This window comes from Pristiophorus japonicus, chromosome 10 (assembly GCF_044704955.1).
Source record: "Pristiophorus japonicus isolate sPriJap1 chromosome 10, sPriJap1.hap1, whole genome shotgun sequence".
NCBI lineage: Eukaryota > Metazoa > Chordata > Chondrichthyes > Pristiophoridae > Pristiophorus > Pristiophorus japonicus.
Window position 1 is genome coordinate 116,124,549 of NC_091986.1, and position 13,100 is coordinate 116,137,648.

Genomic DNA, 13,100 nt, shown 5'->3' on the forward strand with positions numbered 1-13,100 from the left:
AGACCAGGCACAGCTCGATAAGCCGAATTGCCTACGGCGAAGTGTTGGCCGCAAGCTCGGCGCCGAGTAGCGCCATTGATGGTAGATGGCCCGAGGCTTGGTTGGGGGGCAGGCATTAGGAAGGTCACTTCCAAAGTTATTTTAAAAGTTAAAAGTTGATAAACATTCCCGATTTGTTAAAAAGTTTCGAAGAGTTGTTAAAAAGTCTAAGATGTATTATATCTGTGAACCACAGGACTCTAAGTCCGCATCGATACCGGGCCACCACATGTGGGATCTGGCTATCGCATTCATCTTTACGATGCCTGGGTGGGTACTGTGGAGGTCACTGATGAAGGTGTCTCTGCCTTCCTGGGGACCACTACTCGATTGCCCCACAGAAGGCAGTCTGCCTGTATCGACATTTCACCTTTGCTGAAATGGCTTTATCTCTTCCTGCATTTCCACTGGGACGCTGGACCAGCTCCCGTGAAGCACATAGCTTTTGACTAGAGATAATAAGGGGTGCTGGCTTGTCCAGGTTTTGATCTGCTGGGCAGTGACGGGTGATTGCTTACTCTCAAATGCTTCCATAACCATAGCTAGATCTGTGGGCTGCGCCATTTCCACCCCGTGGTGGGCAATGGCAGCCTACTGAGAGCATCGGTGCAGTTTTCTGTGCCTGGCCTGTGGCAGATGGCGTAGTTGTATGCGGACAAGGTGAGCGCCCATCTCTGGATGCGGGCCGATGCGTTGATGTTTATCCCCTTACTCTCGGAAAACAGGGATATAGTCAGTTTTCAATTCGAATTTTAGCCCAAACAGATATTGATGCATTTTCTTTACACAAGCTAACGCTTTTTTTTCAATCATGCTGTAGGTTCTCTCATCCTTAGACAGACTCCTGGATGCATAAGTAACTGTTTGCAATTTCCCAAAATCATTAGCTTGTTGCAATACACACCCGACGCCACATGACGACGCAACACATGCTAGTACCAAACGCTTACATGGATCATACAACACAAGCAATTTGTTTGAGTATAACAATTTTCTCGCTTTTACAAAGGCATTTTCTTGGCTTTTGCCCCAAACCCATTCATCCCCTTTTCGTAGTAAGACGTGCAGTGGCTCTAACAGTGTGCTGAGACCCGGTAAGAAGTTACCAAAGTAGTTCAGGATTCCGAGAAACGACCGCAGCTCCGTTACGTTCTGTGGCCTCGGTGCATTCTCGATTGCCTCCGTCTTCGAATTGGTGGGCCTGATGCTATCCGCCGTGATCCTCCTCCTCAGGAATTCCACTTCAGGCGCCTGGAAAACGCACTTTGAGCGTTTTAACCTGAGCCCCACGCGGTTGAGTCGACTAGGAACCTCCTCTGGGTTCTGCAGATGCTCGACGGTGTCCCGACCTGTAACCAAGATGTCGTCCTGGAAGACCATGGTGCGCAGGACCGACTTCAGTCAGCTTTCCATGTTTCCCTGGAATATCGGCGCCGCTGATCGAATTCCAAACGGGAATCTGTTAGAAATGAAAAGACCTTTGTGTGCGTTGATGCAGGTGAGGCCCTTCGATGATTCCTCCAGTTCCTATGTCATGTCGGCTGAAGCCAAATCCAGCTTCGTCAACGTCTTTCCTCCTGCCAGCGTTGCAAAGAGGTCGTCGGCCTTTGGTAGTGGGTATCGGCCCTGCAGGGAGAAACGATTGATAGTTACTTTGTAATCGCCACAGATTCTGACGGTGCCGTCTCCCTTGAGGACTGGGACAATAGGACTGGCACACTTGTTGAACTCGATCGGTGAGATGATGCCCTTTCTTTGGAGTCGGTCTAGCTCGATCTCTACCCTTTCTCTCATCATGTATGGTACTGCTCTCGCCTTGTGATGGATGGGTCGCGCCCCCGGAATTAGGTGGATCTGCACTTTTGGTCCTTAGAATTTATCGATGCCTGGTTCGAACAGCGAAGGGAACTTGTTTAAGCGCTCGGACATCGTCCCAGTTCCAGTGTATCTTTCCCAGCCAGCTCCTGCCGAGCAGCGTGGGACCATTGCCCGGTACCACCCAGAGTGGTATCTTGTGCACCACTCCATTGTAGCAGACCTTTAGGGAAGCACTGACAACTACAGGAATCAGTTCCATTGTGTAAGTTCTTAGTTTCGTGCGAATTGGAGTTAAGACTGGCCTTGAGGCCTTGCTGCACCACAGTTTCTCAAAAGTCTTTTTGCCCATGATGGACTGGCTCGTGCCCGTGTCCAGCTCCATTGACACCGGGAGTCCATTTAGTTCAACATTCAGCATTATCGGGGGACAATTCGTGGTGAATGTGTGCACCCCATGTACCTCTGTCTCCTTGGTCTGAGGCTCTGGTTCGTCGTGATCCTCCGTGGATCTGTCCTCCTCTGCAACATGGTGGTTTGCAGGTTTAACAGGATTTGCAGCTTGCCTGCACACTCGTTCGCGGTGTCCCATTGTTCCACAGTCCTTGCAAACGTATCCTTTGAATCAGCATGAATGGAAACGATGATCACCCCCACAGTGCCAGCAAGATGTTAACGGCTTTGCATTCATCACCCTTGATGGTGGACTCTGAGACACCTGCGGACGTGCAGCTGCATGTGTGACCTGCCCTGTACGTTACGATTTGAAAACAACATCACTTTGTTCACAGTACTTGTAGCAGCACTCGTGTGCTGAGAGATTTGCTTAATATTGTCACTGGTGGCAATGAACGCCTGGGCTATCGCTATGGCCTTACTCAAGGTTGGGATCTCTACAGTGAAAAGTTTGCGAAGTATGGTTTTGTGGCCAATGCCAAGTAAGTAAAAGTCTCTGAGCATGTGCTCCAAATGTCCTTCAGATTCGCAAATTGCAAGGCTTCTTAGCTCGGCGACATAACTCACCACTTCCTGGCCTTCAGACCTTTTGTACGTGCAGAACCTGTACCTCGCCATCAGAATGCTTTCCTTCGGGTTCAAATGCTCTCGGACCAAAATCATCGTACGATTTCTCCGTGGGTTTTGCTGGAGTGAGCAGATTCTTCATGAGGCCATACATTGGCGCCCTACAGACAGTGAGGAGGATCATTCTTGGTTTGGCAGCGCTCTCTTCTCCATCTAGCTCATTGGCCACGAAGTATTGGTCGAGTCGCTCCACAAAAGTTTCCCAATCAGCTGCCTCCAAGAATTTCTCCAGGATGCCCACTGTTCTTTGCATCTTTTGGTTCGCTATCTGTATCTTGTCGCCAGTTGTTGGATATGGAGAAAGAGTCAGACTGAACACTGTGAGCTCAAAGTAAAGTGTGACCTTAATTTTATTGCAGGTCTCCAGAGTGCCTCTCCAACCTGTGAGACCTCCTTAAATACCTGTGCTCCCGAGGGATTATGGGATCTCTTGGGACTCCAGGGGTGAGCCTTCTGGTGGCTGTACAGAGTAAATACAAGTTTGCATATATAACACCTTCTTCATCACCCTTCGACTGAAGGCCCCCCATTGAAATCTTCATCTGAGTCCTCTGCAGCAGAACTCGTGAGTGAACTTGCTGTCCGGGGAGCTGTCACCTGGGCTACCCTTTCCTCCTGGCCTGGCTGCAATCCACTTGTGCCCGATGACTCACTACATGCAGATCCTACCTCTATACTACCCTCTCAAGTTTGCGCAGCGCCATTTTCTGAGCTGGTGCCTGGGAGTGTCAGATCAAGTGATGGTGCCTCTTCTTCTCCTTCACTCTCCTCCTCCAGTTGGTCAGGGACAGGCTGGTCTGCTGGCAGTTCTTGGGTATTGGCAAGGAGAAAGGCTTAAGTGTCAGGTTGTAGTGAGAGAAGGCGGGAGGGAAGCAAGATGCACATGCTTACATCAGCAGCTTGTTAAGTGAGAGAGATTTTGGGATGAGGGGGAAGTGGGATGTGAGAAGAAGGATTAGGAATGAGCATACCGTCATCAGCAATCATTTCAACCTTGCCACTCGCCACGGCCTCAGTGACGGCCCCTCCAATTATCTCCAGCACAGTCTCCTCCAGCGCAGTAAGGTACTGCTGATGTGCTTCACCCCGCCTTCCTGCTGTTGTTCATACCGGTTGTGAGCCGCCTTGCCCTGCAAGAGAAATGGAAATGTGTCAGTCAATGTGGTGCAATGTGTTTGGGTGCTGTGCCTGTCATGGTTGAATAGTTGACATTGTGTGCAAGGTGTGAGATGTGGATGTGAGGTTCGCAGCAATGGTATGTGTGTGAGGATGAAGTGAAACTTTGATTGTGAGGGATGAATCATGATTGTTCAAGATTGTTGGTAGGTGAGTAATGGGGGTGTGGTGCATTGAGCAGTGTGTGAGGCGAGTGGTGCAGTTGATGGGATATGCATTTGAAGATGCATTCACTCACATTGACCACTCGTGTGAGGTCATTAAAGTTTTTGCAACACTGGATCCAGGTCCTAGGGCCAGCACTGGTAACACTGAGGGCATGGGCTACCTCCTCCCACTGCCTTCTGGCGTTCTGACTTGAAGGCCTCCTGCATCTCTGCGGATAGAGGCCCTGTCTTCTTCTGTAAACCACTGCACCTAGGCCTCCAGTGCTACATCTGAGAAGTGTGGTGCCCGTTTTCTTCCCTGTTGCAACATGGTTGCATCCACAGTGACAATGAGATGCTTCTGCAACAAAGCACCTCTCCTTTATGTAGTGCAGAGAGCCTAGTTGAAATGTTATTGGCCAGTCGATTGCAACCGATATTGAACCCCCTCTTGAGCACTGAGCCAACCAGCAGCATGTTTAGCGCTGAGCTCAGTGTTTCAATCATTATAATGAGCAGGCAGCACTAATTTTTCCTGCTGCCTGCACCATTTTGACACGAACACATGTTCAGCCACTTTCATACTCCCACCCTACCCGTACCTAAACCCACGCACTCCTCTATATTAAAATTCTCACCGTTAACACTGTTTCTCTCTCCACAGATGCTGCCTGACCTACTGAGTGTTTTCAGCATTTTCAGTTTTTATTTCATAATACCGTACAGCATATCAGTAGTCGCTGCGCAGGGACAGAATTCATGATCAGAACACCATCTCTAATCTTGATGCATTAGAATATTGACCTGATTAAACTATGATGTTGATTAACGTGTTCACGTGACATTCTTTTGTCTGCTATATTAACAGAGGCATTTATCCATTTCAAATTTGTCTACTAATAGTAATTTCTTGGCAATAAAACATGAAATGATGGAAATAGACAGCACATCAGGCTGTATCAAGAATAAAGATTACAATGTATCGGTTGTGCACACTTCATCAAAACTGCAATTTCTGGATATTGTCTCCATGAATTAGATACATTTTGGACAAATAGTAGCTGAATAATTTGCAGTGGACACAGAGGCCGTGAAATTAGAGTCTTTAGCGCTGGCCGTTAAGACCGTTTTGGAAGAGAAAATGGTGGGCGCCTCACTTCTGCCCGCTTCCGATAGGTCCCACGGTGGCCGCAATTTTGGGAAGATCGGCAATACTGTGGTTGCCTGTGCTCGCTGCAGATATTTAGATGAGACAGATTATGATGTCAATGAGTGTGCAATGCTGATTTGACGCATGCTCTAATATTTTATTTTACCCTGTCCTAGTCATGACCAGCTGACCATGTGTTCAGCAGCAGGAAGGTTCTTCCTCGGCCGCCAATACTACTTAAAGGGATTATCAACAACTTGCAGCTGACTTGCCTTTTCATTTCAACTGGCTCTGTGTAAGTTTGTGCAACTGTTTGGAGCTTTCTAGAGTTAGTTAAAGTTGATGAGGTGCCAGGGAGTGTTGCTGCAAGTGGAGAACATCTTGCTTCTCATTTAAAGGGTTCTGCTCACACCACTTGCTCACAGTCATGGGGGCTGTCCTCCTTGCACTCGAGTATAGCAGGGATATGGAGTGGAGGCAGCGAAGAAGAGGACAAGATGCTCACAGAGGGAGGATGAGGAGGAGGAGGAGGAGGAGGAAGAGTAGGAGGGCTCTCAGGAAGAGGTCTTACCCACCCAGGGTCTTCCGAGACTACTTCTCCTACCTTCACTTAAGCCAGAAGTGATGTATTCAGATGGTCACAGAACTCTGTCATTTCTTGGAATGTGACCTACAGCTGCAGAGCAGGGCAATGACTGCTCTCCCAGTGGCCCTCAAGATGACCGTGGCCCTCAATTATTTTGCCACCAGATCCTTCCAGTTTAGAGCAGGAGATATAGCTAACATCTCCCAGTTCGCTGTCCATTGCTACATCCAGAAGATCACAGAGGCTCTGCACTCTCGAAGAAGGGACTTCATTGTCTTCACTCTCAACAGAGAGAAGCAGGATGAGTGTGCATGTAGCTTTGCCAGGATAAAGGGCTTCCCCATGGTGCAAGGCGCCAATGACTGCTTTGCGGGCACCGCATATCAATCCTGAGTTGTTCCGTAATCACAAAGGCTACCACTCTCTTAATGTGCAGTTATTGTGCAACCACACCCAGCACATCGTGATGGTGAATGCCCAGTATCCTGGCAGCAGTCATGGTACCTTCATCCTGCACCAATCCGGTGTGCCAGCAATCTTCAAGCCACCATGTCGGGTGGCTGCTCGGAGACAAGGACTATCCACTCTAAAACTGAATGAAGGTGAAGCCTTTGATCCAACGGGTTCCAGGATCACCTCAGGAGAAGTAGAATGAGGAGGAAGGGAGGAGGCAGGCAGCAGAACCCCATTCTGGATGAGCTCTCCATGTGCACCTCATCAGACTCTGGTTCCAGTGAATGATACCCAAATCCCCGTTATGTCCAGAATGGCTTCCTCTAGTTCCAGCGGGTTCTGAAGTCTGACTTCCCCTCTACCCATCTGCTGCAAAGGATGGTAGAAGTTTGGAATGTTCTTCCACAAATGGCCACTGATGCTAAATCAATTGTTAATTTTAAATATGAGATTGTTAGCTTTTTGTTAACCACAGGTATTAAGGGATATGGGTCAAAGGTGAGCTAGTGGGAGTTGTGTACACACTACCAAACAGTAGTAGTGAGGTTGGGGACAGCATCAAACAAGAAATTAGGGATGTGTGCAATAAAGGTACAGCAGTTATCATGGGCGACTTTAATCTACATATTGATTGGGCGAACCAAACTGATAGCAATGCAGTGGAGGAGGATTTCCTGGAGTGTATTAGCGATGGTTTTCTCGACTAATATGTCGAGGAACCAACTAGAGGGCTGGCCATCCTAGACTGGGTGATGTGTAATGAGAAAGGGCTAAATAGCAATCTTGTTGTGCGAGGCCCCTTGGGGAACAGTGACCATAATATGGTAGAATTCTTTATTAAGATGGAGAGAGACACAGTTAATTCAGAGACTAGGGTCCTGAACTTAAGGAAAGGTAACTTTGATGGTATGAGATGTGAATTGGCTAGAATAGACTGGCGAGTGATACTTAAAGTGTTGACGTTGGATAGGCAATGGCAAACATTTAAAGATCACATGGATGAACTTCAACAATTGTATATCCCTGTCTGGAGTAAAAATAAAACGGAGAAGGTGGCTCAACCGTGGCTAACAAGGGAAATTAAGGATAGTGTTAAATCCAAGGAAGAGGCATATAAATTGGCCAGAAAAAGCAGCAAACCTGAGGACTGGGAGAATTTTATAATACAGCAGAGGAAGACAAAGGGGTTAATTAGGAGGGGGAAAATAGAGTATGAGAGGAAGCTTGCTGGGAACATAAAAACTGACTGCAATAGCTTCTATAGATATGTGAAGAGAAAAAGATTAGTGAAAACAAACGTAGATCCCTTGCAGTCAGATTCAGGTGAATTTATAATGGGGAACAAAGAAATGGCGGATCAGTTAAACAAATACTTTGGTTCTGTCTTCACGAAGGAAGACACAAATAACATTCCGGAAGGGGACCGAGGGTCTAGTGAGAAGGAGGAATTGAAGGAAATCCTTATTAGGCGGGAAATTGTGTTAGGGAAATTGATGGGATCGAAGGCTGATAAATCCCCGGGGCCTGATGGTCTGCATCCCAGAGTACTTAAGGAAGTAGCCCTAGAAATAGTGGATGCATTGGTGATCATTTTCCAAAAGTCTATCGACTCTGGATCAGTTCCTAGGGACTGGAGGGTAACTAATGTAACACCACTTTTTAAGAAAGGAGGAAGAGAGAAAACGGGTAATTATAGATTGGTTAACCTGACATCGGTAGTGGGGAAAATGTTGGAATCAATTATTAAAGATGAAATAGTAGCACATTTGGAAAGTAGTGACGGGATCAGTCCAAGTCAGCATGGATTTATGAAAGGGAAATTCTGCTTGACAAAACTTCTCGAATTTGTTGAGGATGTAACTGGTAGAGTGGACAAGGGAGAACCAGTGGATGTGGTGTATTTGGACTTTCAAAAGGCTTTTGACAAAGTCCCACACAAGAGATTGGTGTGCAAAATTAAAGCACATGGTATTGGGGGTAGTGCATTAATGTGGATAGAGAACTGGTAGGCAGACAGGAAGCAGACAGTTGGGATAAATGGGTCCTTTTCAGAATGGCAGGCAGTGACTAATGGGGTGCCGCAGGGCTCAGTGCTGGGACCCCAGTTATTTACAATATATATTAAGGATTTGGATGAAGGAATAGAGTGTAATATCTCGAAGTTTGCAGATGACACTAAGCTAGGTGGCAGTGTGAGCTGTGAGGAGGATGCTAAAAGGCTGCAGGGTGACTTGGACAGGTTAGTTAAGTGGGCAAACGTGTGGCAGATGCAGTATAATGTGGATAAATGTGAGGTTATCCACTTTGGGGGCAAAAACACGAAGGCAGACTATAATCTGAATGGTGGCAGATTAGGAAACGGGGAGGTGCAACGAGACCTGGGTGTCATGGTACATCAGTCATCGAAAGTTGGCATGCAGGTACAGCAGGCAGTGAAGAACGCAAATGGTATGTTGGCCTTCATAGCTAGGGGATTTGAGTACAGGAGCAGGGAGGTCCTACTGCAGTTGTACAGGGCCTTAGTGAGGCCTCACCTGGAATATTGTGTTCAGTTTTGGTCTCCTAATCTGAGGAAGGACGTTCTTGCTATTGAGGGTGTGCAGCGAAGGTTCACCAGACTGATTCCCGGGATGGCAGGACTGACATATGAGGAGAGACTGGATCGACTGGGCCTGTATTCACTGCAGTTTAGAAGGATGAGAGGGGATCTCATAGAAACATATAAAATTCTGACGGGATTGGATAGGTTAGATGCAGGAAGAATGTTCCCGATGTTGGGGAAGTCCAGGACCAGGGGACATAATCTAAGGATAAGGGATAAGCCATTTAGGACTGAGATGAGGAGAAACTTCTTCACTCAGAGAGTTGTTAACCTGTGGAATTCCCTACCGCAGAGAGTTGTTGATGCCAGTTCATTGGATATATTCAAGAGGGAGTTAGATATGGCCCTTACGGCTAAAGGTATCAAGGGATATGGAGAGAAAGCAGGAAAGGGATACTGAGGTGAATGATCAGCCATGATCTCATTGAATGGCAGAACAGGCTCAAGGGGCTCAATGGCCTACTCCCGTTCCTATGTACCTATGCTGCTCCCGCATTTGTGTGGCACCTTTGCCTGCAAGAGAAAAGGAAGTGTGTGAGTGTGGTGCAGTGAGTTTGGTTGATGTGCCTGCCATGGTTGAATAGCTGGCAGTATGTGCAAGGTGTGAGATGTGGGTGTAGGTCTTGCAGCAGTGATAAGTGTATAAGGGTGAAGTGAAACTATGATTGTGAAGTACGGGTGGTGATTGCTAGAGATTACTAGTAGGTGAGAGATGGGATTGTGATGCATTAAGTAGTGTGTGAGATTTGTGGTGCAGATGGCGGTATATGGATCTTGATGATGCAATCACTCACCTTGACCATTCGTGTGAAGACATTAAACTTTTTGCGGCACTGGGTCCAGGTCCTGGGGATAACACTCGTCACAGTGACAGCTTGAGTGAAATCCCCTCCCACAACCTTCTGGTGTTCTGCCTTGAAGACCTCTCGGCCTCCCGTGGCCCCCCACCCTTCCTCATCCCCCGCCCCCATGCGGGTACAGGTGTCTTTGAACGAAACTTCCAACTTCCACTGCGGCACCCAAAAATCTCCTCGCCTTTTCCCTTGGCTGTTGGGCCTTGGCTCTGTCCACAATGACAATGAGGTGCTTCTGCAACAAAGCACCTCTCCTTTAAGTAGTGGAGAGGCCATGGCCAAACTTTATTCGTCAGTAGGCTGTCGCTGATATTGGCCCCCTGTTCAGTGCTAAGCCAATCAGCAGAGCATTTAGTACTGAGAGCAGTGCTGCAATCATTATAATGAGCAGTCAGCACAAATTTTGCGTGCTGCCTACACCACTTTGAATGGGCACAGGCACATAGTGCTGCCGGTGCTCGTTTTCGGGTCTTATCCAATTTCTAGGCCAGAGATTTTATATGGTGAATTTCTCGAACTTCTACTTTAATTGTTTGTCAAAAGATGCACCTTCCCCTCAATAAATTGTCTCGATCAATTTCCCAACACAATCAATTTTCACATATAATGGACATTGTTTTTAACCTGCTCCATTTTTGCCCCATTATCCATCGCAAAATGGTGCATCTGTCTTATTTTCAGGTTTGCCATTCCCTTTTTGAACTTTTTCCAAACTAAACATTGACATATATATCGAAAATCAGATGTGTAAGGAAACCTAAACTAATTATACCAAAATGAGTAGAAACCAACTTGTTTGAAATAACATCTGTGTAAAATGAATTTGTTAGATCAGCTCAGAGGTACTTCTGATTTGTTTTTGTTCTCTTTCCCGAGTTTATGGTGTTTCAGACATTGAGTTAGTGGCCTTGCTATTAACTGCCATCCCCCACCCTGCTCCCAAGCCAACGGGCGGAAGAGGGTTGGGCGGATGGTTAAAATGTAAAAATTGTTGACTGTCCCCAAGCCGACGCCAACGCAACCGACGTAATTTTATTGGCGACTGCAAGCAGGTCCAATGAATGTCCCGCTATAGTGAAGAAGGAAGCTCATTAAAATATTTAAATCAGGGTCCTATGATGCAATAAGGACCCTGAATTGAATTTAACTACTGGGGCATGGGTTTCACGCGGGCCAGCAAGGTCATCTGGGAAATGAGGCGAGATTGGCCATGTGTTTAGATAGGCGCATAAATATGAATTCCTATAAGAAAGCTTCCTCAGTTCATTACAGTTTTGTTAAAGTACTTGGCTTCACATATTGAATTTGAGACTCTAGAGTTGACAAGGGATGAGTCCATTATGGCTGACTTTGCTGCACTGTTCTGGACTGATGACCACGAAGAAGAAGACGTGCACCAGCAGCAAGAGCAAGTTGAAGAGGGAGCTGCAGGTGGGCAACAGAGAAGGCAGCAATGCTCGCAGCAGGCCATACCCACCCAGCAGGGCATACAGGCAGAGGCTCAGTTTGCTGGACCTCTCGGAGAAGCAGTGCTTTAGGAGGTTCCGGGTGATATGGCAAGTGGTTATCTATCTGTGCAATCTCCTAGAGGAAGACCTTCTGTCAGCTGGACCTGGCGGCTATGCCATTGGGAGTTAAAGTTACCACTGCCCTGAATTTCTTTGCTTCTGGCTCCTTCCAGGCTACTTGGATAGAAACATAGAAATGTAGAAAATAGGTGCAGGAGCAGACCATTCGGCCCTTCGAGCCTGCACCACCATTCACTGCCTGCCATTCTGAAAAGGACCCGTTTATTCCTACTCTTTGCTTTCTGTCTGCCAACCAGTTCTCTATCCATGTCAATACAATACCATGTGACTTAATTTTTCACAATAGAAGACTTATCGAGGGTTTTGCAGTCAGCAGCACATAAATGCATCAGGCAAGCGGATGGATTTCCAAGGCTAACAGATACATTCCCATATGATGAAGACAGTCAGACAGAGTAAGCATTGAGGTTCGCTTCTCTGGCAGGTTTCCCACAGGTGCAGGGCTTTTACACACGTGGCAATCAGAGCACTCCCCCAACCAGGAGCATTTGTGAAGCACAAGCGATTCCACTCCGTCAATGTTCAGCTTGTCTGCAATCACAAAAATAAATTCATGCAGGTCTGTGCACAATTCACAGCGAGCTGCCATCATGCCTTCATACTGTGGCAGTTGAACATCCCCAAAATGTTTCTACCTGGAATCAACGTTACAGAATAGTTGCTTGGGGACAAGGATACTCCCTTCAACCGTTACTCATGTCACCTCTGGGGAACCCCTCTACTCAACCTCAGGAGAGGTACAATGCCAGCCATGCTACCAAGCAATGCAGTATCGAGCAAGCCTTAGGTGTCATGTTTGTAACCTAACATAACTGTAACCTTTATGTAACAACACTGAACACTGTATACACCTAAGAAATGCACACCTTGACCACAGGGGGTGAACTTGTGGGAGACACTCCTCACCTGGTCATCCAGGTATATAAAGGGAGGTCCCACGCAGGGTCATCAATCCTTGGTCCTGTGAATAAAGGTTCAGGTCATGGAATGACCTTGTCTCCAGTATGTGCCTCGTGTTGATTTGCTATAGTGTGTAAGGACATAGCAATAGGAATGCTGAAGTGATGTTTTAGGTGCCTTGAAAGGTCTCGAGTTTTTGGAGGTGAAGGATAAAGCAGGCGCTCATGACTCCTTATTGGATAAGAAGAACTATGATAATGGTAAAGGTAGGGACCCGGAAACAGGGCCACCAAAACATACTGTTGCCCATGATGTAAGAGATACTTTAATAGCAGGTATGTTCAGTTACACCAATGACAACTGCACCATTGTTGCCCTACCAACCATGACCCCTCACACAACCAGTCATGCTTTGTGGGAGATATGGGTATAGAAGATTAATGTTATCACCCTTCTTCGCTGGATTGCCATCCTCACCATCGCCAAAGCTGAGTGAGCTTGATATCGCACTGATCTTGAATGCTTCCTCCTCCGCTGGGGAAATTTCTACAATATCTTGCTGTCCTCCACCAGTCCTTACCCTCTCCCTGGCATTCTGCGCTCTCTTCTGCAAGGGTGGCACAACATACCTATCAGTGGCTCTGTGGAATTTGTACATCCAGTGCAAATGGTGAAGGTGAGATTCAGGCACGTGAATAAGGAGTGTG